Source organism: Lissotriton helveticus, chromosome 2_1, assembly GCF_964261635.1.
Source record: "Lissotriton helveticus chromosome 2_1, aLisHel1.1, whole genome shotgun sequence".
NCBI lineage: Eukaryota > Metazoa > Chordata > Amphibia > Caudata > Salamandridae > Lissotriton > Lissotriton helveticus.
Genome location: NC_136059.1, coordinates 1,238,911,245 through 1,238,935,261, shown reverse-complemented (window position 1 = coordinate 1,238,935,261; position 24,017 = coordinate 1,238,911,245). Strand labels below are relative to the sequence as shown.

At 48.3% G+C, this 24,017-nt stretch overlaps 1 protein-coding gene across 1 annotated transcript in view; it reads left to right on the top strand.

The window, feature by feature from the left end:
• The first annotated feature begins 497 nt into the window (after positions 1-497).
• Positions 498-24,017, top strand: part of LOC144818588 (thiol S-methyltransferase TMT1B-like) — a 175,334-nt gene continuing 151,814 nt past the window's right edge. Inside the window, exon 1 of the mRNA XM_078676139.1 lies at positions 498-632. The gene's annotated coding sequence lies outside the window, so the exon portion shown is untranslated. The remainder of the gene's footprint in view (positions 633-24,017) is intronic.

Genomic DNA, 24,017 nt, shown 5'->3' with positions numbered 1-24,017 from the left:
ACTTCGCTTCCATTTCTGGTGATTTGCGGCATATTGAGACCTTCGTTTTTCCTTGCTCCAATAGATGACATTTCTGATATTTATAGGTTTCCCACTTCTTCATTGCTTCATTTTTCTCCAGAGAAAGTGTCACTAATAGTCGTTGGAACGTCACTGATAATTGTACACATAGCAATTCGGCAGCTGTGGTAGCCCGATCTGTAAACCCTGTAACGGGGGCTGTAGACTACTCACCATACGAGCTTTAAACGTCTGGAACAGTCCATTATCACATACGTGGAGGGGGTACTTTAAAAAGGTCTTTAGAAAAAAATATGACAATACAGAAAAACGCAGCACTCACCACGTTGTAGCCAACCTAACCTGGTCAGCATCACAATCGGTGAGACAAATGGCAAAATATAGATTGCACTATTTATTTGTAATATTCGCTGCCGCTCAGCGCTCTCGAATTTCGTTCCCCTCTAATCGAGAGTTTTTACTCGCCCTACATGAATCAGTATAGTACACCAAAGGTTACTTCCTGGTTTCCTTTCTCAGGCAGGAGACGAATGTGCATCGCGAAATTTAAAGACAGCTGTCTTTCAGGTCTACTGAAAGTTTCCACTACCCACGATTCGAGCTACCTTATGGTAAGGCTATGTGTCGTCATGTGTGATACACAGTGTTTGTCATGTTGTTCTTTATTTAGGAGATTAGTTAGTATTTAACTCTATACAACACACTTCATGTTCTGCAGAATTAAAGTAGAGAATGTTACTGAAATGTGACCTGCAACGTTTCGGCAAGGCTTACGGTGTTGTAGATAAAAAGAAATACATTGGGAATAAAAATGTTGCTAACCAAGAAGGTAACATTATAGTTGTGTCACCGCAGAACAACCTAAGTACCATGGCACAATTCTCTGGAAATGTTCAGTCTACTTGCAATACTCCTTTCGTTCTCGTCTTTCCTTGAAGGACGTTGTTTCTCTGGGTGGGGAAGAGCACCGTCACAATTCCTGAAAGTACTGTAATAGCTGGTTGTTGCGTGGAGTGGAAAGCTTGTAATCAGCTGTTTTCCTTACTTTAGTTATAATATGTGTACTGCATCTCTGTGTTCAGGGATATGGTCTTTTTAAACCATACTGCTTACGTTTTGTAGGGATATAAGCAATGGGCATTGAAACGGGTCCCTTCCGGGCCCTGTAGTCACATGGTCGCCGACTGGCTGCCGCCCCCCCTCCCTCGAACTCACCACGCCAAACCCAGGACACAGGCTCATGAAACATGGTTAACTTTTGGAAGGCGGGGGTCACGAAACCCCCGGCCGTATTTATTAAGATATAAGATCATAAAATTTTAATTGCATGATAAACGTTTTATACAAAATCATCAAGACATTAGATACAATGTTGTCAACAAATGTGAAAGCCTAACCTTAACAGAGACTCTAATACATTTTGTTTCCTAACCGAATCTAACATCCTCATCTAGATTTTGTATAATACATTTCTGGCCATCTGGCAAGGTCGCTAACCGGTGTCAGGTCCTACAAGCTGCGCCTTACCTAGCGATGTGCGCATGCGTAGCCAGGCCCGTTAAATTACCCGGTCCACGCCGTGAACTCCATTTACCCACTAAAGGAGGGCCCTTACTCTGCGCCAACCGGTGACGTCATGAGTATGCGCGCGCGGGGTGGCTACCAGCCAAAGGAAAGCGTGACTACTCCAACCCGCGACCCTTTGAAGCACCAGTTACCTTGCCCCTGAAGTTCTAGGAGGTGCCAATGGCCCCTCCCCCTGGGCGGGAACCTCCTTTATGGGATGATGCCCGCCCCCTCAGACCTTAAAAATTAGCTGCTCACCGGTCATGACCTTACCGCATGCCCCATACCTAATAAATACGACGACCTATGGAAAAAGTTCTAATGGACAACTACTCTCTACTAAACACATAACGCATCCACATAACTACCAAAGGAGAAAAGGGCCTAGATATCATTGTAACAGCAAAACATAATTCAACACGTACCTATCAAAGGAAAAAATTGGCCTAAACACAATCGAACAGTACAACATATTTCCACATTTCTCTGAACATAATCTACAAATTTACAACTAGACCAACTTTATTACCGCACAGTCATTTTTGTTCCAGGGATGGTGGGAGGGAAAACAAGAGGCCCCCGAGCGCGGGGCACGACCAGTTGCGTTGGAGCGTCCAGGAACAAGAGGGTCTCCTGGGCGCTCCCCGCCTCTATATTCCTAAGGGGCACGGTGGGGGGGCGGCTACGCCCCCCCACCCGGCCCCTCCTGCGGCACGCCCCCCCCGACCCGGAAGTCCTATGATGACATCCGGGTCAGGGAGGGCACCTGGAGAGGGGAGCGGTCGCCGCGCCGCCATGCGGGCGGGGGGGCCAAGAGCCCCCCCTTTTCACATGGTCGCCGACTGGCTGCCGCCCCCCTCCCTCGAACTCACCACGCCAAACCCAGGACACAGGCTCATGAAACATGGTTAACTTTTGGAAGGCGGGGGTCACGAAACCCCCGGCCGTATTTATTAAGATATAAGATCATAAAATTTTAATTGCATGATAAACGTTTTATACAAAATCATCAAGACATTAGATACAATGTTGTCAACAAATGTGAAAGCCTAACCTTAACAGAGACTCTAATACATTTTGTTTCCTAACCGAATCTAACATCCTCATCTAGATTTTGTATAATACATTTCTGGCCATCTGGCAAGGTCGCTAACCGGTGTCCGGTCCTACAAGCTGCGCCTTACCTAGCGATGTGCGCATGCGTAGCCAGGCCCGTTAAATTACCCGGTCCACGCCGTGAACTCCATTTACCCACTAAAGGAGGGCCCTTACTCTGCGCCAACCGGTGACGTCATGAGTATGCGCGCGCGGGGTGGCTACCAGCCAAAGGAAAGCGTGACTACTCCAACCCGCGACCCTTTGAAGCACCAGTTACCTTGCCCCTGAAGTTCTAGGAGGTGCCAATGGCCCCTCCCCCTGGGCGGGAACCTCCTTTATGGGAAGATGCCCGCCCCCTCAGACCTTAAAAATTAGCTGCTCACCGGTCATGACCTTACCGCCACAGGCCAGCATTGTTAACCGACGATCTGGCCTCCCCCTGTCCTGACCTACCCTAGCAAGTTCTCCCTTTAGAAAAACCCTCCAACCAGGCCCAGACATTATTAGACCACAGGACGTTCCCTTCCTCAGTCAAGTGAACCCCATCACCCAGGTAGTATTGTTCACCCCATATACACCCATGCGGGATCGTCTGCAACAGGGGGGCTCGGAATAATTTGTCCAACTGTGTGTTGATCCTCTTTACCGAGTGATTCAACGCCCTGATTGAGTCCCCCCCCTCGCCACTGCCACCGAGGGATAAGTTGCGACCATACTACCGTGCAACCCGGGCAAGTCCTAGACACCCACCCCGCAGTGGAAATGATCTCATCAATGAGTATTCGCCTCCCCAGTTTGGCCAGGTCATTCTCCCCCAGGTGAAGTATCACCACTGACGGGGGGTCGGGCTGCTGCGCTAAGAGTCCCTGAAAGAAGTTCCTGAACTGTCCAAGGCACAGACCCCCTCTCCCAAAGAATGAGATGTCCAACCCCTTCAATGCCGCTTTTCTCTTACGGTCTGTTGAAAGAAAAACATTTTTTACCCGCCTTACATAAAAATGACCTACAATCCTGATCTTCAGTTCTCTGCGTCCAGCTTGCTGCTTGTGCTGTGATGGTGTAGCTCCTTTGTTCCCGCCAGCGAGTTCCTCCCCTGCGTCACAGGTTTGAGAAACTGCAAGAACCAGAAAACACAACCAGCGTGAGAATCATCCTGTCATAACATGTCAATCCGTACATATAGTTTATAACAGTCAGATGACCATCTCCCAATTTTCTTCACACTCTCTGCCGAGAGACCCCCTAGGGCAGCCTCAGTTGCCGCCCCTATCCTGAAGGAGTGCGAGCCAAATTCCTTCGGATCCAACCCTGCCTGTCTAATAGTCAGTTTGAGGACCCGCCTAAACTGGTATCTAGTCAATGGTGTCCCATTGGAATGACACAATAGTGCCCCACCCGCCGTGCCCTCCCGTTGCTTGTGGAACACCTCCACATGGGAAACCGGGCAACAGGGGTTGGTCTCGGCCCGGTGGAGCACTATGGTGTAACCCCGAGACTCTTGATCAGTTTTTGACCTCTGAATTGTCACCCACATGGTGTCTCCCCTGATCCTAACACTATTTAGCTGTAGCCCGCCCCACTTATCCCCTTTTGACCCTGCCACTAGTTCGCCAATTCTTAAAGCCCCATAAAATGCCAAGGCAAAAGCAGCTTTGAACAGATGTATCTCCCATTCTGAACTACACACCTCGTGCAATGCCACTAATAAGGCTGTCAGCCGCGCCAAGCCTATGGGCTTCCGTGTATCTGCAGCATGGCCCTGCAACCGGCACCATCCCCTCATGGCCTTGCGCACCATAAAATTATTGGTGGGATCTCGCATGCCCTTAGCCTGCGCAAAGAAGGAAACAGCCGCCCTATGTCTGCCTGCGGCTGCCACTGATCTCCCTTCCCTGTGCATCCATTCCAAATATTCCGCAAAACTGTCATCCTGCGCCCACCTGACCTCCCAATCCTGCCCTAAGAACAAGCGGTAAGACAAAAACGCCCCTTCATAAGATGTCTTGGTCCTGGGGGCTAGGCTAGCAACCACGAGGTCCTGTAATCTGGGGCACCAATCTGCCAGAGTACTGTCGGGAATTGTGCTGGCGAGGGGTCTGCTGCAGGAAGGTGTTCCCTGAAAACCTGCATTTTAAAGCGAGAAAGGGAGTCAGCTGCATTGTTATGGACGCCTGGGACATGTTTGGCCCTGAGGAGTACAATCAATTGTAAGCTCAGCAGCACAATCTCTTTAATCAGGCGCAAGATGAACGGACAGCGTGCCCCCTGCTGGTTTATGCATTCGACCACTGTCATGTTATCAGACCAGAACACCACTGATTGGTTACATAGATGTTCCGGCCAGACCTTCAATGCCACCCATACTGGAAAAAGTTCCAGGAAGCCAATGTTGGCAGTCAAGCCCCATCTTTTCCATTCCTCTGGCCACCGTTGGGCTACCCACTTGGTCCCTAAAATGGCACCAAAGCCAACACTACCGGCAGCGTCCGTCCACAAACCCAATTCTGCTGATGAAGCGGGAGGACCTGCCCACACTACCCTGCCATTAAAGTCCCTCAGAAATGCCATCCATATCTGCATATCCTGGCGAACCTCAGCTGACAGCCTAGTGCGGTGGTGCTTCTCCCGCAGTCCTTTCATAGCCTGGGCAATAGAGCGTGAGAATGGGCGTGCCATTGGGATGACCCGTAGTGCAAAATTCAGTTGCCCCACCACTTCCTGCAGCTGCTGCAAGGAAACCTTGTTCTTTCCTAGACATTGCCGCAGAGCGGCTCTGAACCTAGACACTTTGTCCTTGGGCAACCTGAAACATCCTTGTACCGAGTCAATTTCAATGCCCAGAAATTCCAAGCAAGTAGCCGGGCCCACCGTCTTCCCCAGCGCCAGCGGAACCCCAAAAGCCCGCATGAGCACGCAAAATTCCTGCAATGCCCACGCACACTCCTGAGAGTCCGCCGCACCTAGGAACAGGAAATCATCCAAGTAATGCATAACTTGCTGGTGGCCCGTTGCCTGTCTCATAACCCATTCTAGGAATGAGCTAAATGTCTCAAAATAGGCACATGATATGGAACAGCCCATGGGCATACATTTGTCCATGTAAAACTTGCCCTCAAAGGTAAAACCTAAAAGGTGGTGGTCCTTGGGGTGCACTGGGAGGAGGCGAAAAGCGGATTCTATGTCAGATTTAGCCATCAATGCCCCTGGTCCCAGGGCACGCAACAGGGCAACCGCCTGATCAAAAGAGGCATATTTAACACTACTAATCCCTTCATCAATGGCATCATTCAAGGACGACCCTCTCGGCGCGGATAGGTTGTGGATCAATCTAAATTCACCTTTCTCTTTTTTGGGTACTACTCCAAGTGGTGAACACACAAAATTAGGGACAGGTGCCTCCTGGAAGGGGCCCGCTATCCTGCCTAAGGACAGTTCCTTGGTAATCTTAGCGGACACTACCGTTGGATTTTGTTTCACCGATAATTGGTTCCTGCAATTACTGCTACCTGTGTAACCTACTGCCGGGATCCTAAAACCTCGTGAAAACCCCTCCTGAAGTAAGGTGGCCGCTGCGTGATCAGGGTATCTATTTAACCATGGGATCAATGCTAACACATCTATTGGTGTGGGGGGGCCCAGCTCATCAAAGTTACTCCGGCTTCCCCCTTCCCCTATGCCCATGGTTGCCTGGCTTGGACCTGCAGGTTGTCTCGGGGTGTGACTGGTGTCCACAGATTGAACATGCATGCCTGAATCTACAGGTGCCCTGGGGTCTTGTGCATGTGCGCCTATTAAAATCCCAGCATACCCCTCTCTTTTCTGACCCCGCCCCCTTACTTTTCCCCGGGACCTCATTCCCCTGGGTTGTCCGAAAGGGCTGATAAGGCTTCGCAGAAAACGCCCTGACTGTACTGATGGCCTGCGAAGGGACTGAGTCACCCGAGAACTGTTTATGCCAAGACAAGGAGTCGACCTTGTCCCATGCTAGTGATGCGTCAAATTCTTTGGCCTTCCTGAAATTCACATCATACTCCTTCCACGCATCACCAGTATATTGATCACTCCAACCCACAATCCTACTCAGGTAGCAAGCCATTTCGGCCTGCACATTTAGGGGGCGTTCAGCCGTGATGGCCGAAAGGACAGCAAAGGCCCTGATCCAGTTCTTCAATGTCTCATCTACTCTAAACCTGGTGCATTGCGCCCTCCATTCGCTTGGATGCATCCACTCCTTCAATACCTTGGCCTGTTCCATCTCCCTATTGTCCAGCAATAAAGAGAAAATGTATACATATTTCCCTGCCCAAATCATCTCCTTCACTTCCTTGGACACATGTTTCCCCAAATTTTCACTTCTCGTTGGCACTAAGCCGTCCCCCAAAAGAGGCAGAGACACTTCCTTACCATTCACAGGCACTTGGGCCGGTAGGGCACTCTCCCCGTTCGCCTGGGCAGGACCCGGACCTGTAAGGGAAGAAGATGCTGGTCCCGCACTGCTGGCAACCGCCGTTGCAGCCTTAATCTTTTCTACCAACTTTTCTGCTTCTGCTACATGATCAGATGAATCAAAGGACATACCCCCCTTTCTCAACCACGGCAGCAGATCAGCTATCCGGGATACCAATTCTGAAGGAACTGCGTCAGTTCCTGCCGTCACCACTGGGGGCACAGCCGGGGGCGCAGGAGCAATGGGCAGGGGAGCGGGTGTGACTGGTATTGGTGCCAGGGGGGGTTGGGCAGGTCCCACAAGCGGGAGCGCCGGCGGGATGGCAGGCACCGGTGCCACGGGCGCTGGGATCACAGGCGTAGGTGAAATAGGCACCGGGACTACCGGCTCAGGGGTAGGGGCAGAATACCTAGGTTTCTTGGCCCTAGACCTCTTTGGTGAGGTGACAAAATCCCCCCTTGGCAGGGGGGGCGCCTTCTGACGAACAGGCCTACCCGATGGGCCAGGGGAATCATCAAACCTCTCATTAATTCGTGCCTCTAATTCATCAATCTTCCCCAACCGTTTGTTCATTTCGCCCATTTCCCGCATCATGGCTCGCATCATCGCCTCCATCTTAGACCCTCCTTTACCACCCCTTGCTCCTGGCATGATGACAACTGCTACACTCCTAGTGTCACAATCAGGCGTACTTGTATTCTGTACCTTCACCAGATGGAGGGTCTTTAGGGGGCTTTCAGCACCATGCAACGGCAACCGCAACACCACCGGCTTATCCGGCTATGTAAGGGGTGAGTAAACCTAATGTAGACCCACCCGGCGGCAACCAGGAGCGATGAATGCCAGCCCCCCGTTCCCCTCTTACCGACCAATCCTGCGCACGTGCCGCCGATACCGGTCTGTGACCACGACCCACGTCCACGCCTTCGCGCTGACCAGTGAAAAATTTTTGGGGAAAATTCACATTAAATCCTGAAATAGAAAAATTGTATTAATCCCTGGGAGTATGCGGCAGTTCACGACTCGGCTGTTAACCTTATTCACACACAGTACAATATTGGCCTATTAACCTTATTTTTTGACAGTACAATTTTGGCCTTACTTTACCAACCCCTTTCTGTTATTTACCACACTATACAGTTGAAATAACGAAATTGCACAATATATTACCACACTATACAGTTGAAATAACTAAATTGCACAATATTCCTTACTCATAGATAGCCTAATGATAGCTTTATTAACACACCCTTTCGTTATTCTTTAAACCTCCAAACTGTTACGAATCCCTTCCCAGGAAATTGCAGATTGCACCAGGTCTCCCCTCCAAGCCCTGCCCTGGTCGACCCTGCTTCGCACTCTGCTTTTCCAATGTTAACTAGCTACCAGCCCTATTGTGATCGTAAATGCCTGAGAAACACAAAGCGCAAATGGGTATTTCAAGACCTAAACGGTAATCCCTTCCGCGCCGCTCTGAAGGCGGGAACTCCCTCGTACTGCCCACAACAAAGGAATAGTTAATCCGCAGATCCAGCCAGGGTCTCCGTGTGCACCCAAGCGCCGGTCTCTCCTAAAACCCGACTGCCTGCTGGCCACAGGTCCCCGATGCGGCGCTCCCCCCCGCAAAATACCTCTTCTTGAATCGACCCGCTCCCAAGCCGCTCCGTAACCCTGTGACCGCTGTTCCAGCGCGATGCCTCCTATTCCACGAAGCGCGTGTCGCTCGGCAGCCCTGGAACCAGCTCCCGGTGCGTGAAAACCTGCAAAACAAACGAGAAAAATTAAAAAACAAGAGGCCCCCGAGCGCGGGGCACGACCAGTTGCGTGGGAGCGTCCAGGAACAAGAGGGTCTCCTGGGCGCTCCCCGCCTCTATATTCCTAAGGGGCACGGTGGGGGGGCGGCTACGCCCCCCCACCCGGCCCCTCCTGCGGCACGCCCCCCCCGACCCGGAAGTCCTATGATGACATCCGGGTCAGGGAGGGCACCTGGAGAGGGGAGCGGTCGCCGCGCCGCCATGCGGGCGGGGGGGCCAAGAGCCCCCCCTTTTCATGTCCTTAACTTTTCATCCAAAAACACTCTTGATTTTGAATGAGTGTAAAATCATTAAGGTAACCATGTTGTTCTGCTTACATTTCACATACTTTACTTAACCTTGCATTCCCTATGAGTGAATAATTTGAATTGAGTCCCATCTAGGTGTTTATAGCGGGGCACAATTGGGTTGTAGATGAAGGCTGTGCAAGTTTTTCTCAGTAGGACAGCATGGTATTTAGTGGAGCAGATGATGTAGCTTGGCCAGAGCTGCCGAATTTGGAACTGGGGAACCAGGTTCAGCCTTCATGACCCGTGTGCCAGACCACTCTCCTGAGGGAGCACATTCCCATGCTGGACCTTAGAAGGCCCCGCTAGACCTTAGAAACCAACTGATGGACCGTAGTGGTGGCAAGTGTAGTTTCACCTTGAAGGCCTCTCTACCACAATACATACTGAAGTTCACCTCCAGTCTTGCTGGCAGGCCTATGAAGCTGCACACCCTAGTTCAGGGATACTCTAAAGTACGGCCCGGGGGCCACATGCTGCCCTTCTGACCTATAATTGGGGCCCCCTGGTGAACAGCAGCACTGAGCTTACTTATTCCCTCCCGCTGATTCTCCACCCACAGTTCCTCTACTTTTCTTCCCTACTTCAACCACTGGCGTGATCTACCATATCTCTTGTTTCTTAAAGTTGGTCACCTAACTTACCTAATGTCGCAGTATATTCCAAAATCGTACCAAGCAAATGAAAACTATTCTGCAATGCCCCCTCTCCATTTCCAGTGTGTAGCTGGGCCACTTGCTCTGTGCAGATAGAAACCTGAAGCATCTACTGCAGGAGCATACAATTTAGGGCAAAGAGGTCCATGACCATACCAGATTACTTGCAACGCGTAGTATGGCCAGACCTAGAGTGGCAATCCCTACATGGTGAATCCATTCGTAGACATTCGCGGATCCGCCCTTTGTCGGGAAGCTAGAGGAGGAACTCACGTCTTATTTTAGGACTAACTGGGGTTCGGCGGTGTCGATGGGTGTGGAGTGGGAAGCGATGAAGGTGGTTGTCCGGGGGTTTTGCCTCAGCACGACCTATGGGGGTTTGGAAACAACTCGAACGCGATATTCACGTCTCTGAGAGGCAGCTGGACAAACTGGAAGAGGTGCTACCGACAGTGCCGAGCCACTGGAATCAGTGGCGGGAGGCACAGGAGGAACTACTAGCGGAGCTGTGCCGCCATGAGAAGTTTCATTACACCGCCTACCGGCAGTGCCTGCATGCGGAATGAAACCGCTCCAGGGCATTACTAGCATGACTGATACAGAATGAGATGCAGGCCTCGCCTATAGTGCAAATGAGGACTGCGGATGGGCGCACGGTATATAGCAGCGCGATATTCTGGATACTTTGGCTGACCATTTGGCCGGAGTATACGCGGGGCGCCACTCCCCAGCATGAGAGGAGTTGGGGAATTCCTCACTACTCCAGAGCACCCTTGTCTTGAGGTTGAGTCCAGCCATATACTGGACGACCCAATCTCGAAGGAGGAAATACTGGAAGGGATTAAATCCCTGAAGTCTGCCAATAGTCCGGGTAATGATGGCTTTCCGGCTGAATTTTATAAGAAATTTGTGCATATTCTGGTTGATCACCTTCTTGAGGTGTATAATGTAGCCTTCCAGGCCCAGGCACTCCCGCCCTCCATGAATGAAGCACTGGTGGTAAGGCTCCCTAAGGCGGACCGGGACGATCAACTCCCGGGGTCATATAGGCCCATATCCCTGCTGAATATCGACATGAAGGTCCTCAGCGGTATCATGCAGTGCGCCTGCAACCGTACATGCAGCGCCTCGTACACTCGGATTAGGCAGGCTTCATCCCCAGACATAACATGGCACTGAATCTATGATGTTTTTCCCACATCTGACACTCACCATGCTCCATCAGGAGGAGTGCGCACTAGCACATTTAGACATCGAACAAGCGTTTGACTCAGTAGGGTGGGCGTATCTCTGGGAGGACTTGCGGGCAATGGGAGTGGGAGACCAGTTTTTGCAATGGGTGCAGCTGCTGTACTTGGCACTGTGTGCCAGGATCAGAGTGGGGTGGCTGGTGTCCCGGGCCTACTGACTGCAAAGGGGCACGAGGCAGGGGTGCCCGCTATTGCCGCTACTTTTTGCTGTGGCAATGGAGCCATTGATGGTAGGTGTCCGAACAAGGATGGCGCCATATGGGATCACGCTTGGTGCGACTAACCATGTGGTGTCCATGTATGCGGACAACACCTTGGTGTACATCAGGAACCCAAATGTAGCGATACTGGTGTTGCTGGACATCCTGGAGGGGTTTGGGCATGAGTCAGGACTGCAAATTAATCTGGAGAAATCTAAACTGGTCCCGCTGGGCTAGCTGGCCCTACGCCCGGACGAGGAACTACCAGAGGTGGCACTTCCGTGGATAAGGACTGCACCCTGATATTTGTGGTGAGACTAGCGGACACTGCTGATCAATACCTGGTGCATAACATCTCCATGGTAGTGGAAGGTCTGCGAGGCTCGGTGCGTTTCTGGTGGGAGCTACCATTGTCACTCATTGGGAGGATATCGCGGATCAAAATGGTGGTCCTGCCTCTGTGTCTGTATGTGATGCAGCATTCTTTCTATCGGCTCCCCCAATCCTTTTTTTATTGAACTGTATAGGCTTATCATCAATCTGCTCTGGGGACCCAAACGCAAACGGGTTAGTCTCGTCACTCTGCAACGAAAATGGCTGGCTGGGGGGTTGGAGGTCCCATGCCTGTAATATTACTACATAGCCTCACAGCTTCAACACGCAGTGCATTGGCTTGATGGGGACAAAAATTGGGAAAAGACCCTGCTGGCGAGGACCTTCGGAGAGGCGGAGCTGCCTGAGTTGCTCATGATGGGGGTGAGGGTGACCCAGACATGGCCATACATTGTGCGCCATGTTGCGGAGATGTGGGAGGTGGTGGTCCGGAAAGCATTGGTGAGGGCCCCATATGCTCCGGACATGCCCCTGTGGGTTGTCCAGCTGTTCCGTCAGATTTCCGCATCCATGTCATTGTGGAGGTGGCAGGAGGGTGTTTTCTGACCATGGGCAACCTATGTGATAATGCGCAGTACATCACATGCGCGCAGGCATGGGAGATGTTCGGGCTGGGTCCCGGGCAAATCTTACAGTGTGAAAAGATTGCGCAGGTGGCGAAGGGCATATGGCCCACGTTCCCAGATGAACCTCACGGGTATTGCAGACTTTGATAATAATGGGCAAAGGCCGAAGGCTGATTTCACATTCATGTTGGGCGATCCGGGATGATGGAGTGACAGGGGTGCTACCAATCCAAGCGAAGTGGGAGGCACGGACTGGTGACCGTACCACTGACAAGGACTGGACCAAGATCCATGAGGGGGTTAAACAAGTGAGTGCAAACACAAGGTTTAAATTAATTCAATTTAATTATGTCCATCAGACGTATCTGACCCCGAAAATGCTCCATAGGATCTACCCAGACCGATCAGGGCAATGTCCTTGGTGCGGAGAGATGGAAGCTACGTTCATACACATGGCTTGGACATGCCCGGCACTCCAGGGTTATCTGGAATGAAGGTCTGGTGGCGTTGAGGGGGCAACAGGGTGGGAGATAGCGGGAGAGATCTGGGTGGTGCTGCTGGGACTTCTGCTCTGACCTAAGAATAAGAACCTCAGCAGGAAGCTTGTCCTCTTGGGGCTGGTGCTGGTGAAGCGGCGGATGGCCATCACGTGGACTGGTCGCCGCTCGCCCAGTGGGTGCGAGATATGCAGGAATGGGCGACTGCTGAGGTGATTCGGATGCAGCAGACTGGACTTGATGAGAAGCTAGAACATGATGTACAGGCCTGGAGGGCGATGGTGGCAGGACTGGTAAAAAGGGGTGCGGACGGAGCTGACGGCGAGGTAGATGGAGGGAATATATGTCCTCAGGAAGGGGGCCAGACAATAACTTGGAGGTGAGGGAGGCAGGGTAACATGGCTCCACTGGCCAGGGAGCAGAATGGGCAGAGGAGTTTGGTGCACCGTGATACATCATATGGGATCGTACACCAGACATGACTGGGGCGGGGGGAGTTTTGTTGGGGAAGGGGGTTGGGAGGGGGAGGGCTGGCAGTTCTGTTGCGCAGAAGTTCGGGCCATGGGCAATAGCAGGACTCCATGGGATTGTCATGCATGAGGCACCATGTATAAGATATGTTTGGGGGAGAAGTTAGTTTAAAAAAACTGAACTTTCTTTTGTTGTACTTTAGCTAAAGCCTGTTGTATATGTTGTTTGGACAGTCGGTAATGTATGCACACGACAAGGTACATGCCGATATTTGTGATGTCTGTTTGGGTAAAAAAGTCAATAAAGATATATTAAAAACTGAACTCGGGTCCCCTCAAGGCACTGTTTTCTAAATGATAACAAATGACTAAAGGAGCATCTGTGTCCACTTTTACAATTTGTTTTTAAAATTGCCCTACGGGGACCTGTGTTTCATCAAGTGTGTTTGTATTTCTGCTCCCCTCTGTCCCTGTAGACAGGAGGCGGTATTGCAGTCTTAAACACTCTTTGCATTTAACCCTTTAGTGCCCATTGAAAATCCTTCCGTGCCAAGCCATTCAAGGACTTTTTGGAATGCTTTGCTTTAACATGCTGTAGTTTGTGTATTTATGATTATAATGTTGGGAAACTATATATTTTTGATTTCAGTTCTTATTGTATTATCAATTTATATACAAAACATACATTTATAAAAATGTCTTGAAGTCACATGACAATTCAAAATGGTCTACAGGTGACTGTGAAAATAAGTATAAATGAGCGCATTGGTAGGGTAATAAATAAATTGTGTTTTCCAAAAGCAGATATGCAGAAATATTTATTTTTCTGTTTGCTCACCAGGTAAAAAGGAAGATTTTGATTTGCTTTTCTTTGTGCTTTTTCGTGGCTATTTGTCATACTATGACATAGATATAAGGCACATACATGTGTCGTGGGTTTCTATTGTTGTGCAGAATCTAAAGTTATAAGCCATGCAGAATTGGTTCATAGTAGTAAAATTTATGTTTCAGAGAGTACTGTTAGCAAATAAATAAAAATACATATTGTTGGTTCTTTTGACAGCACTTAACATACTACAAAAGGCTGACCTGCTGTTTCGTCTGTTGATGTTTTTCGTATAATTATCTCAATCTTGTTATTTGAGATCTGTTCAACATCTCCAATGTATTTTCGGACTTTTAGGCACTGTGATGATCCATATTTTGTGAATAGGCAGCATATGATTTCATGCATAGTCTGTTCAGGGTCAAAGTCCTTGACCTTTGGCCCTAAATTGTAGCTCCTGGAAGTGTGCATAGGATGTATTTTTGTAACAGTGAAATTGTTTTTGCAAAGTGAGGTATCATTGGAAATGTCATTGTCTGATCTCAAAGTCAAGTAGTCAAATTGTATTGAGGTAAAAAAAAGTGACCTTTCACCCCTAAATACACATTTTTAAACCTGTTTTATTTTTATTCTGTTACCCTTGGATCAATTTCAGCAAGTATGGTATTATTGGACATGACACGAAAAGTACTATCATTTTCCTTGTGCATATTGTTGAAGAGGTAATAATATTTGACCATTGACCTCTAACTACACTTATTGTAAGTGTTTCATTGATATTATTCCATTATGGTTGGATGATTTTTTACAAGTGTTGCAGCGTTTGACTCTTCATGATAAGAACTTACATTTTTTTTGGTCCAATTGGAGCGGGGTTTGCGCTTTGGCCTCAAAACGTACTGTTCTAAGTGTTTCATGGTCATTAAATCCATTACTGTTGGATAATTTGTTACAAGTGAGGATTTATTGGAATTGTCATGATGAGTTCGTACATCCTGTTTAGTTCGTGTGTTTGTGAAGGTTATGCTTTTTGGCCTTTGACTTCTGATTATACAAGTTTAGGTGTTTTAAGGTTGTTATTGCACTACCCTTGGATCATTTGTTACAAGTGTTGCATTATTGTAATTGTCTTGCTAAGTACCTAGATTTTAATTGGTTTAATTGATGTCAGAGGGGGATCATGTCTGTTGACCTTCAACCTCTAATTACACGTTTCTAAGTCTTTCAAGGTCATTAATCCAATGTGGTTGGATCCTTCCTGCACAAAAACAATCCCGCCTACAATGCAGGCAAGAGCGCCTGCGTTGGCACTATTTATCCATCCATCCATCCATCCATCCATCCATCCATCAATCAATCAGTCAGGATTTGTAGAGCGAGACTGCTTCATCTGTGAGTTTCTCAAGGCACTGTCTAATATAAATTGCCTGTTCTACTATTGGTTAAACATCCATGTCTTGAAATTTTGTGGCAGATGGACATAGCATCAGTTGTTTCCCTCGTGATGTAGGTAGCGCAGCAGTTCCGGCAGGAGTCTGGCCCTTTGGAGGTCCTGGGGAGGCTTGGACATAGCTGTTGTTCTGGCGTTCAGGTCTCGAAGTGAAGTGAATGTGGTCCGTGGTGGTTGGAGCCCTGGCACAGAGCGAGTTCCGAACGCATGATGTGCCCTAAATGTGCGTCCGCTGCATGGGTGCACTGTGGTCTCCATGCTGGAGGGCAGGCAAGGTCGAGGAGTGTGGCGGTGGTCGCCATGGGGGAAGGCACCAGGTGCGACAGGGAGGGACATGGGAGGTGAGGTACGAGGAAGCAGCAGCCCTGCAGGTAGCTGAAGGGGGCCCCAGCAGTGGAGCAGGACAAAGGACAGGTCAGGGGGGCTCCTGCATTCAGAGCAGGCAGGCAGAGAGAGAAAAGGGAAATAAATTACCTGCCAGGGCAGGTTTAGCTGGACCAGGATGCCAGGGACAGGGCTAGGGCGCAGCTGGGCAGTGAGCTACTGGGAGCCTGCCCCCGGTACCTAGGACATGGGTACAGAAGAGGGTCCACTGGGGCTTCACCACAAATTGTGCCACCCCAGGGATCTCTCACCAAGAGCATGCACACTGCCATTGTAGGCTGCGTGTCTTGGTGCAAAGAAATCTGAAGAGTCAACATGGCACACAGCCCTGTGTGCCATGCCTTCAAACTCTGCATGAGATATAGGTTAGTCCCCGCATCTGCAGGCCTTACATCCCTATGAAAGGGTACACTATATCCCTTGTATGGACATATCTTTATGAGCAGATATGACCCTGCAATATCGGCGCCATTCTTGGATATTGTGAGTGCACAGGAAAGCCATAAGGATTTTATGGGCTGGAAACTTTTCAATACGAGTTTCCTAGCTCTATGATGGCTTCACTGTACCCCAAGATGTTTGGTATCATACATCTTGTCTTAAGAAATCCTCACTGATGCCCTTAAAACTGACCAAGCACTGGTGTAGTCTCTGACTAGTCATAGCCAGTCTGCCATCACCAGATATTTTTGGCTTCATGAGGTGAGAGCCTGGGCTCTCAAAGGCCCGAGACAAAGCCTGCTCTAGGCAGAGGTGCTTCACAACTCCTCCAGGCCAGAAAGGCCTCCACAGCGGGAATATACTTATAAGCCTCTAGAGTGGATAAGCTCATAGTAGAACAAATGACAGCAATTGATAAGAAGAAACAACCAAAGATACTTATGCCTTACAAAAGTAAAATAATTCTGCTGCCAAACAAAGCTCAAATCCTGTACATTCTTCTGGGTTGGGAAACACAGGGTATCAGGAAACTTGGGTGGGAATAATACTCGCCACTGTATCAGGGCTACATAGGTTCTATCTGTGGGGTATAATTGAGGCCCCATTTTTTCGAGTTGTACTGTGAATATGGTGTAAGTTACCCTTGGCTCGAAGGAAGATGAAAATAATGAACCTACAAATTGTCACTGTGCTAAACACATGTAGTTGATGGCTGTTGAAGTTCCTGGTCCACCTAGAAGGGGAAAAAGAGAACAAGTGTGCCTACAACCTGTCCCTGTACTAAACATTCTTGGTTCAACCAGGAGAAACTAGACAAAAGTAAGGTTGCCTTCAACCAATTATATAAAGTGGTGCTGTGGGTCTCATGCCAGCTAGAGCACCTCAGTAAGGGCATTAGCTTGAGGCAAGCTGGAAATCATGAACCTAGAAACTGTCCCAAGGCTAAACATGTGTAGTTGATGGCTCCTGGAACACCTAGGGGAAAAAGAGAGAGAGTATGCCTACAACTTGCCCCTGAACTAAACATTCTTGGTGCATACATCAGAAACAAAATGAGAGCAAGGTTGCCTTGAACCAACTGCACAATATCATGCCAGCAAATGCACCTTAGTGAGGGCATTAGAGGAAGGCAAATCGTAAAACATGACTGTACAAACTGTTCCTAGTCTAAACATGTGTAGTTGATGGTTGTCGCAGTTCCTGCTCCACCTAGAATGGGAAAAACAGAGAGAGAGTTTGCCTACTACCTGTCCCTGAACTAAGCATTCAAAATGCATACATCAGAAACAAAATGAGAGCGAGGTTGCATTGAACCAACTGTACAATGTGGTGCTGTGGCTCTCATGCCAGCAAATGTACATCAGGGAGGGCATTGCATTGAAGGAAGGCAAACCGCAAACCATGACGGTACAAAGTGTTCCTAGTCTAAACATGTGTTGTTGATGGTTGTCAAAGTTCCTGGTCCACCTAGAAGGGGAACACCGAGAGAGAGTGTGTTCCTACAACCTGTCCCTGAACTAAACATTCTTCTTACAGACAGCAGAAACAAAATGAGTGACTTTGCCTTGAACCAAGTGTGGTGCTGTAGGTCGTATTCCAGCTAAAGCACATCAGTGAGGGCATTGAAGGAAGGCAACTGCAAACCACGAACCTACAAACGAACTCTAAACTAACTATATGTTTATGATGCCAAGTTTAGGGGTCCGCCTGCAAAAAAAAGGTATGCCTATAACCTGACCCAATGCTACTCATTTTGAAAGAGTAGAGAATAGATCTAGATTCCCACAAAGTATACCAAGTTTCTTTCTGTGGGCTTCCTAGGAGGTACATGGATTTGGCATACCTTCTAGTCACTGTCTTACCTTACTGACACCTCTTTGACAATGGTTAACAGTCTTGCTTGCAGGGGCAGATGTTTGTAAATGTTCTTATTCGGTTCGCCTCCCTTATCTCTGTGTTCTCACATGTTCAGCTTCCACCATGGAAAGATAAAAACATATTTCAATATTAAGCACAGATAATCAACAGCTATACAACAGTTCTTCACATGAAAGAGCCGTGTAAATAAAGCTATATCTAAATGTGCTGCTGAGGTGGCAAACTCTTGCACCTTTTTGACTTCTCAATCAGGGAAAGACTAAGGGTTATCCCTGGCAAGAACTTCTTCGCCTTAAACAACAATAAACTGAATTACTTCCCCTCACCGCTCCCTTTCACCAAATGTAAATGCCCAGGAAGAACAAATCCGCAGACATTTGCTAGTAAGGCCCTCATTGAAATTCTAAGGATAGCCCTGTCGCTAGCCTCCATCACTACTATGTATGGGTGGCCACACTCTAGCCACAGAAATGAAGGCAATTTATTAATACTGTTTGGAAAGGCTGTGTCCATGCTTACCTTTGATGTTGGTGCGACTGTTATTTAAAGAGTACACTTTTGGCTTAGATGACAGCTGTGTTTGTGCATTGCCTCTAGACAGTCACACACAGAAGGGGCTAGGGTATGATATTTGCTTCCGAATAGCCCATCACCGGGCTGATGTGTCTTCCTGTGCTAGATGGGTGGAAGGAGCTGACACACATGAGTAGGGCTGTGTATACTAAATAATGCAATTCTCCACGTTTAAAAGACTGACTGAGCCACTGCAAATGCAAGTTATAAGAAAAAAATGTTGCTGCAAGAAATTCGAAACTCTGCTCCATCCTGCTGTTCCTCTTAAAAGAATGAAAATGGCTACAGCATAACCGTCCAGAGAAGTGCAAAGGCAGATTCATGAATGACAACGGCTGCATTGGCATGTCAAGATGCTTGGGGACTGGAAAAAGTGGGAGATGGGCTCTTCTTCGCAGAATACACCTTGGAACACTGGCTTTCAGGGCAGTAGTATTTAACGTCATGACTGTAGACCCTGTCAGCAGCCAGGATGTCACTGAAGACCTGCAAAACAGCTTTTCCCTAACTATGGCATCCAGAAAAGAGTGACCTCTGATTTCAGCCTTCGGATAAGAGAAATCGTATGTTTGCAAAAAAGCCTCATTTTCAGATGTCTTCCTGCAAAACATTGTCCACATTTTCAAATTAAAAATAATCAAAACACTAAAATACTTTAGGGGAGCTACTCTGTGTAAAACGTATTTATAGCAGAGAAAAGAATGGACACCATCCATCCATGCAAACACGACACACAAAGTCTGTGGGTCTTATAGTTTGACCGGTATTTCGACTAACATGATCAAAATCATGCACTTCCAACTCTAAAACCAATATACAGAATGCAATGTACATGAATGCTTTAGAGCTGTCTGAGAAACATCACCATCTAGAGAAATTATGGAATTATTACTGGAAATGAAGAACCATAGGCCTGATGTACAAAGCCATTTTGCAGTCCCAGTACCTGGGATCTGCAAAATACCAGGGTTTGTGACCACAATATGGTTTTATGGAGTTGAAGTGGCCCAAGCGGTCTAAGGATTTACCTGCTGCCCTGAAAGACGCTGTCCTGCTGGAGTAGCTCCTGGGTGCCAGACGCTGTAGTCTCTACGGACGTTTCCAGCACCATTTTGCGGCCAGAGACTACAGCTCCCAGAAAGCTTAGCGGGGACTTTCGGTTTTCGCCACGATCGCGCCCGGAGGCGCTATAAAAGTTCAGACGCTCCCTCGGTGGAGCGGGGGGCATTGTTGGAGTTGAAGTGGCCCAAGCGGTCCATGGATTTACCTGCTGCCCTGAAAGACGCTGTCCTGCTGGAGTAGCTCCTGGGTGCCAGACGCTGTAGTCTCCACGCCGTTTCCAGCACCATCTTGCGGCCAGAGACTACAGCTCCCAGAGAGCTTAGCGGGGACTTCCGGTTTTCGCCACGATCGCGCCCGGAGGCGCTATAAAAGTTCAGATGCTCCCTCGGTGGAGCGGAGGGCATTGTTGGAGTTGAAGTGGCCCAAGCGGTCCAAGGATTTACCTGCTGCCCTGAAAGACGCTGTCCTGCTGGAGTAGCTCCTGGGTGCCAGACGCTGTAGTCTCCACGCCGTTTCCAGCACCATCTTGCGGCCAGAGACTACAGCTCCCAGAGAGCTTAGCGGGGACCTCCGGTTTTCGCCACGATCACGCCCGGAGGCGCTATAAAAGTTCAGACGCTCCCTTCGCGTCGCGGGACGCGCGCGGGACTAGCTGGGCAAAGCCCGGGCAAAGGGCGGGCCCTCTGTGGCCTGAAGAGACTAGACTGGGCCAGGGGCTCTACATCTTTTATTCAGGATTTCTATTGTGTACCATCTACGTGAGACTTTATTTCTTTATTTTATTGTACTTTTTGTGAGTGAGTGAGTAGTGGTCCTTTGATGACCTTACACACTGCTTTATAACTAAATATAAGATGTCTAAAACTAAAAATGGTAACCCTGCCACAGTCTCCGGCACCATTGACAATTATTTGGTGAAGAAAGTAAGCCAGATTAATAATGAACGGCGTGCATCTTTAGGGAAGGGGACTCTGATACAGGATTTGCAAGAGTTGTCTCCGCAAGGGATGACCATAGAGGCTGAGGCTGAGGCTGAGGCTAACACGAGTGGAGTGGTTAGAGTAGATCCGCCGACGCCCACTACGGTGAGTGTTGAAGGAAAATTCAGACCAACACGCCCTGTCAAGCGAAGATTCAGGAGAAGCTCAGCCTGTTGTAAGGCCGATGCGAACCTGTAGGAAAGTTCAGCAAAAACGGGGGGGGGGGAAACACAGCACAAAAAGAAGGGATTTGGATGGGAAAGAAACTAATGGCCCTGTCATAAACCCCTTTGTGTTCACTGGAAACAATGAAAGTGGTCTTAATATAAATGTTGAACAGTTTGCATCTCTTATTAAAAATCTAGAGGTAAAAATAGAAGCAAAAATAGAGGAGATGATCAAACCGCTGACTACTCAGACACCCTGGTTACGGAAGTGGCTAGGCTCGGCGGCCTGCTGTCTACACACCTGGCTGAAGCCACCAGTGTAAGGTCTAAGGCTGGGGGAGGAGGGCAGGAGGTGACGAGTGCCAAAGCTGATCAGAACACTCGTAAGACTGTTATAGCAGCTACTACTGTGAATGAGGTACTTAGTACACCAGTCGCTCCGGTAGTACCTGCTTTGTTGACACAACCCAATTCAGCTCCAAGGAGTGGACTAGAGCCAAGGCCCTCTAGGAGTATTCGATATTTGAATTTACCACCTGACTGTGCACCATTTGTGGCGGTATTGACTAATGTTCCACCTTGTGGTACTCATCCTGCCTCGCCCTATGATGAATCTCACGCCTCACTGAACAACAAGACAGTCGCCTGGCTTAACAAAGACTGTGGCTTTCCTATTTCTTACTCAGATCAGATAATGGCAGTAAGGAGGGTGAACTGGGTAGGCCCGTCCAAAAAACTGGGAAGTGGGGACTGCATTGTGGTAAAATTCAAACATCCCCAACATGTGGCAACTGTCCTCCTAAGAGCATCCTCATTAATATACAATGAGAACAGTATATGTGTGCGCCCATTGGGGTACTTTTACGCGCATCTGTGCAAATCCCCCCCCCCCCCAACAAGGGGTAATTAGGCGGGTGTTTGAACCTCAGACCCCGGTTATGGACACACAATTTTTATATAATATTGTTAATCCTTGCGGGCCCGGAAACACGGCTGAAACCCACAACAGAATTACTAGTGCTGGACGCTACCATCATGGTTTCAATGTCAACACCCAGAATAGGTACGATGCCCTGTCTGGCCTTGAGATGTGTGATTGACGTGAGGTACCTGTGGCCCAGGGCATTGTGGCTTTAGGTGAACCTGTACCCGCAGTGAACTCACAGGGCTTAGTACCTGGATGTTTGGTTCTCTCGTGGAATATTGCAGGTTTGGCTGCTAAAATGGCTGCCGAAAACTGGGTCAACTATATTAAGCAATTTAAGGTCATCTGTTTACAAGAAACTTGGTTGGTAGAGTGTGATCTCTTCTTGGAAGGGTATAAGGCCTTTTACGTGCCAGCTACACCATCAATAAGAGGCAGAGCAAAGGGGGGACTTGTGATTTTTGTTTCTATTTTAGTTCCTTGTAAAATTCGTAGAATTGAATCACAGTATTCTGGAGTGACGGGTATAGTTTTAAACGGAGAAAACTGTCTGGCTGGTTTGGTGAATTTTTATAATGCGATTAACGTCAGTGCAACTTCTAATCAAATATCTGTACTGAATGCTTTCATTACCACTTCTATGAAGGATTTTAGTCATAACCTCATGATCATGGGTGATTTTAATGTGCATCCGTGTGGTGATCCCTTGAAGAAATGTTTAACAGACTTGCGCTGTGAGCGCCTGGGTGGTTTACATATGGAACATACAGTGGATGGGGAACTTTGTAATGACCTAATGAACAACTTGGACCTCTCACTGGCTATGACACTCAGGGACCCGTTAAAATGTTTTGATGTTCCTACTTTTAAAGGGCATGGAAGGGGCACTTTTATTGATCATATGTTAGTCTCACTGACGATGCAGACTTACTTGGATTCGTTCTGTATAGAGCATAATGAATTCAGCGACCATAACCCTTTAATAATTCGTCTGAAGGGACCTTGGGTTAACAAGGAAAAACAGAACTGTAGCTCTGGTAGGCTGTGCACAACAGATGGGAGGCGGCGACTTAAATGGTCAATGGTTACCCCAGATCTACTATACAAAAATATTGTGGATAAATGTACTGAGGATATTAAGAATTGTACACATGCGGGAGAGATCCCAGACAGGTCCTTACTGCATATCAAAACCTGTCGGAAAAGGTATCAGAACTGATGATGGTTCCTGCGAAGAACCTGGTGAAAGGGGGACCTAGGTGGTTTAATCACGATTGTTCCAATGCAGCACGTAACCTAAGGCTAGCTCTGTCAGTTAATCCAAGAAATCTGGAGGATGTAAAACTGCGTCGGAAAGAATATAAGTTTGTTATCACTTCTCATAAGGAGTTTTTAAGAAAAGAGGCTTGGGACGAGATACTTGGCCCCTCCACCTTAAAATGTAGCTCTAAATTCTGGGCATTAGTTAAAAGACCGTTTTTGGCGGAAGACCCGGGTGATGGTTTAGATTGCTGTATAACTAAGGAGGAGTGGGAACTTCATTTTAAACAACTGTACCATTCAGGGGACCCTGTAATAGTTGATGTATCACCTTATGACAGGGGTGGCATCATTAAATTTAATATAAGTGAGGTAATGGAGGCCATAGAATGACTCACAGCTAGGAAGGCACCAGGACCTGATGGAATCCCTCCGGATCTGTATAAATCTGATCCAAGTTTTTGGGCACCTATTCTGGTAGCTGTATTTGATGCAGCAGCTATAGTGGGTTGTCCTTTATCCTGGGCTCTATCAACAATTGTCCCTGTGTTTAAGAAAGGAGACAAGGGTAGCCCCCTATGTTATCGTCCAATCTCATTAATAGATTCCATGGTCAAGATCGTGGTGAGAATCCTACTGCAGCGAATGTCAAGCTGGACGTCGTACAATAATATTATGTCCATCTCTCAGTATGGCTTCTATAAAGGCCGTTCCACCATAACCCAGTGCCTTAATCTTTTCCTTATACTGAGTAAATATACTGTTGTGCAGAAGGGAACTGTCCACCTTGATTTCATGGATCTGTC